Here is a 5472-nt window from a genome sequence, read left to right on the forward strand (position 1 = left end):
TTTTCTTCCTTTTTTTAAATCTCAGATTTACATGTTTAATCTTTCTTCTTTCCTTGATAGAATCAATATTACGTATCTCTCTGTGGGGGGAGTGCAAAGGGTTGCAGGAAAATCTGAAAAGGCTGGAATGATATGGTCCATATATGTTCTCTAAATAAAGCTCCCTTCAGGGACAAAACTCCTCAAAGAGGAGAAACATCTGGGGATAGAATACAATTTTAGCAGGACACAGCAAAGGCAAAAGAAAAAGAACATCCAGCTTAGGGGCGCCTGGGTGGCTCAGTTGGTTAAGCAACTGCTTTCGGCTCAGGTCATGATCCTGGAGTTCCAGGATCGAGTCTCGCATCGGGCTCCCTGCTCGGCAGGGAGTCTGCTTCTCCCTCTGCCTCTCCCCGCTCCCACCCATCTCATGGCTTGTGCTCTCTCACTCACTCTCTCTCTCTCGCAAATAAATAAATAAAATCTTAAAAAAAAAAAAAGAACATCCAGCTTAATAGTGGGATGGAGGTAGGAAGGAACAAATTTCAAAATGTAAGCTTGCCATTTTCTTGCCAATTTTTCATTAGAAAACACATTGAGGGGCACCTGGATGGCTCAGTCAGTTAGGTGTCTGCTTTTGACTCAGGTCATGATCCCGGTCCTGGGATCGAGCCCCACATCGGGCTCCCTGTTCAGCCTGCTTCTCCCTCTCCCCCTACCCCTCCCCTCTGCTCACATGCTTGCTCTCTATTTCTCATAAATAAATAAATAAAATTTTTTAAAAAAGAAAAACATTGAAACAAGAGAACTCTAGAATTATGTTCTAATATAAACTTATCAAGGTTTCACCTATCTTATCAAAGTTTCACTCTAAAGAGTTATCCAAAACAACATCATTTTTTAAAGCTTAAGAAAACTAACATAGGGGCGCCTGGGTGGCTCAGTCAGTTAAGCGGCTGCCTTCGGCTCAGGTCATGATCCCGGGGTCCTGGGATCGAGTCCCGCATTGGGCTCCCTGCTGGGTGCAGAGCCTGCTTCTCCCCCTCCCTCTGCCTTGTGCTCTTATCTTGTCTATCTCTCTGTCAAATAAATAAATAAAATCTTAAAAAAAAAAAAGTTCAGGAAAGAGAGAATATACCTATAAATGATGAAAACTTGCCCAAAAGACATTCTCATAAAGCAGATTAAAAATGATAATCTAATATCTCAAATCAACACAAAGAAAATAATATAACAAATGAAAGAACAAATAAATTTTATTTGAGGTGATAGAACTCAGAAAAGAATTAAAATTATTAAGAAATAAACAAAATGAAAAGGCAACTTATTGAATGGGAGAGGATATTTGCAAATGACATATCCAATAAGGGGTTAATATCCAAACTATATAAAGAACAGATACAACATCATTAACATAAAAAATCTGGTTAAAAAAAATGGGCAGAGGGCCTGAATAGTCATTTTTCCAAAGAAGACATACAGAGGGTGAACAGACACATGAAAAAATGCTCATCACTAATCATCAGGGAAATACAATTCAAATCACAATGAGATATTACCTCACACCAATCAGAATGGCTAATATAAAAAAGACAAGAACTAACAAGTGTTGGCAAGGATGTGGAGAAAAAGGAACCCTTGTGCACTGTTAGTGGGAATATAAATTGGTGCAGCCACTGTGGAAAACTGTGGAATTTCCTCAAAAAGTTAAAAAGAAATACCACATAGCCAAGTAATTTCACTGCTGGGTATTTACCGAAAGAAAACAAAACACTAATTCAAAAGGATGTAGGCACTCCTTTGTTTATTGACACATTATTTACAATAGCCGGATCCAAAGGACTTGGAAACAACGTAAGTGTCCATCAGTGGATAAAAATGTGGTATGTGTATACAATGGAATATTACTCAGCCATAAAAAAGAATGAAATCTTCCATTTGCAACAACATGGATGGACTTAGAGTATATTACTCTAAGTGAAATAAGTCACACAGAAAGACAAATACCACATGATTTCATTTATATGTGAAATCTAAAAAAAAAATGAACAAACAAAAAAAACAAAAGAGAAACAGACTCAAATACAGAGAACAAATTGGTGAGTGCTGTAGGGGAGAGAGGGAGAACAAAATGGGTGAAGGTATTAAGAGGGACAAACTTACAGTTATAAAATAAATAAGGAATGAAAAGTATAGTGTAGGCAATATAGTCAATAGTACGGAAATAACTGTGTGGTGACAAATGGTTAACTACTCTTAATGTGGTGAGCATTGCATAATATATAGACTTCTCTAATCACTGTGTTGTACACCTGAAACTAATAGAACGTTGTATGTCAGTTAAGCATCTGCCTTCAGTCCGGTCATGATCCTGGGGTCCTGGGATCAAGCCCCACGTCGGGCTCCCTGATCGGTGGGGAGCCTGCTTCTCCCTCTGCCTGCCACTCTCCCTGCTTGTGCTCTCTCTCTCTGACAAATAAGTAAATAAAATCTTTAAAAACAAATAAAATTACTCAATGGAATAAAAAAATAGAATTCTGCTGTTAAGGTGACTTAGGTCTAACAAATTATGTTCTGGGTGACTCTTAGTCCAAAATTTCAAATTCCTTGGAAGATTTGATTGGCTCAGCTTAGGCTGGGTATCAGTCCTAGAATTGACGATCTAGTCTGGGGGGACAAGTTTATGTATTATGGATAGGACTGATGAGTGGTCAACCTTGTATATCAAGGGAAGTTTCCAAAGAAACAAAGTATTGCAAGCTGAGCAGTACTTTGAAAACTGTCTTCTCCACTACGCCCACCAACCCATTTCATACATCTGAAGTTTTCCTATCTCTGCGTGTTGCAATTCTCCCACACACAATTGCAGCCATCCCTTTCCAATAGAAGATGATACAAACTTGTTTCCCTTCATTCATCTAGAGGAAATGCCATAGGAAACATATACCTGTAAGCCAAGGATTTCCTAGAGCATGCTTATTCCTCTAGTTCTGTCAAAATATCCTTATATATTCTACAGCCCATGAATTAGCTGGAAAAATTTATCTTTTGTTAAATGCTTATTTAGATTGCTAAAAAGAATCATTTTCATTAACAAGAGTATTGCTTACTCTAGGGGGCCTGGGTGGCTCAGTTAATTAAGTCTCTGACTTCAGCTCAGGTCATGATCTCAGGGTCCTGGGATCATGCCCTTCCCCTCTTCTGGGCTCTGTGCTCAGTGGGGAGTCTGCTTGTCCCTCTTCCTCTGCCCCTCCCCCCCGCTCGTTCTTGTGTGCCCAGGCTCTCTCTCTCTCTCTCAAGTAAATAAATAAAATATTTTTAAAAAAAGAGTATTGCTTACTCTAAATCTTTATTTAATTTTACTTAAAATCTACTGCTGGCTGTCACTCATTAACCAATTCTCTGCTCATTTATTTATTCCTAAAAGGTACTAATTAGATATATATTAACAGGAATATGTTTTTAATTTTTGAATTAATGAATTCACTGAAATGCTTTCTTTAGATCTGCTTTACTAGTAACCCAACATTTTTCCTTTATTTTGTTAATTTGCACAAAATAGATTAAACTGTACTCTTAGAAACCGCAATTATGATGAGTGTTATCCAAATGGAGTCAGGATGTAATGTCCCAAATTAAATATTTTATTCAACTAAGATTAGTTCCTTTTTTGCAAATGATGATTTGCTGTTCTAATTCTGTCAAATGCACGATTACCAACTATCATTTTCAGACATTAAATGCAATTGCATGTGGGATGCCTGGCTGGCTCAGTTGGTGGAACATGCAACTCTTGATCTCAAGGCCAGGAGTTCGAGCCCCATGTTGGGGGTGGAGATTGCTTGGGGAAAAAAAAGGGAAATGAAATTTCTCTCTCTCTCTCTCTCTCTATATATATATAGGAATAGCACTTCTCAGAAATACAATCTATAGATTTAAAAATTAGAATATAATTGATGTTGTACCCTGTCTCAATCTACTGAGTATTTTTTATCCATAAATCCATAGCTGTATAGTTTATAAGCTCTGTCTAATTCAATAAGAGATGAATATCTAATAAATCTTTTATTTTTATATTGATCCTTTTTCTTTTTTTTTTTTTGAAGATTTTATTTCTTTATTTGACACAGAGAGAGAGAGACAGCAGGAACACAAGCAGGGGAGTGGGAGAGGGAGAAGCAGGCTTCCCATGGAGCAGGGAGTCTGATGTGGGGCTCGATCCCAGGACTCTGGAATCATGACCTCAGCCGAAGGCAGATGCTTAACGACTAAGCTACCCAAGTGCCCCTATATTGATTATTTTTCATCAAAAATTTTTTTGTATGTATGTTGTTTTGATCATTTGTGTTTACATAATAATTGTAAGGTTGATTCAATGTAGGAGACATTTTTTTAACCTTAGAGTCTTGTGTTCCAGAGAATTTAAAAACATTAATTTCAGTGTATATACGTATTTTTGTGACACAGAGTAGGAAAGAACGGTCAATGTAAGACACTCAAGCATAAAAATATAATACATGAGGATAAAATTTTGTGAGGGGAGTAGAATGCAAGCAAATATGAATTCAAGGAGAGAACACATGACGTAGAACTTTTGACTGTTAAAAAAGAACTTGTTCGGGTGCCTGGGTGGCTCAGTTGGTTAAGCAACTGCCTTCGGCTCAGGTCATGATCCCAGGGTCCTGGGATCGAGTCCCACATCAGACTCCCCCTACTGTGCGGGGAGCCTGCTTCTCCCTCTGCCTCTGCCTGCCACTCCCCCTGCTTGTGCGCTCTCTCTCTCTCTGTCAAATAAATAAATAAATAAATAAATAAAATCTTTAAAAAAAGAACTTGTTCAAAACTGCTGGTTACCAGAGGGGAAGTGGGGACGGGGGATGGGTGAAATAGGTGAAGGGGATTAAGAGTATGGTTATCATCATGAGCACTGAAAAGTGTATGGAATTGTTGAATCACTATATTGTACACTTGAAGCTAATATAACACTGTATGTTAACTACACTGGAATTAAAAAGAGAAATTGTTCATATATTTTTTAATGGATGCTAGTAGCTTTCAAATTGCTGTACTGTAAAGTTTCTATTGTTTATTTAAAAGAATAATGCATCTTATTTTTTTAATGTAAATATATATAATATGTCACAAATTATAACCACTTAAACTTATGCTGAAAAATTTTAGGTTACTTAAAATCATACAACAATGTTTTTTAAATATTCTTTTGAAGAATTACGGCAAAGAAGTTTGGAGGCTACTGCTATAAACAGCAACAGGGAAAAGAGGAAAGAGATTAAAGATTCTGTTTAAATTATGCTAATTCTTAAAAAGAATAAGGGAAAGGGGCAATTATTTAATCTTCTGGCACTACTTTCGGATGCCAGGCAGAAGCCTGAAGTCTGAAGAAGAAGTGAAAGCTATTACCTTCCCTTTAGAGGCAAGAACCAGAAGTCGAGTCCATCACTTCCTTCTTTCCACTAACCTTTTGTTCATAGC

Source organism: Leptonychotes weddellii, chromosome 1, assembly GCF_054177405.1.
Source record: "Leptonychotes weddellii isolate Sample4059 chromosome 1, ASM5417740v2, whole genome shotgun sequence".
In the NCBI taxonomy this organism is placed as follows: domain Eukaryota; kingdom Metazoa; phylum Chordata; class Mammalia; order Carnivora; family Phocidae; genus Leptonychotes; species Leptonychotes weddellii.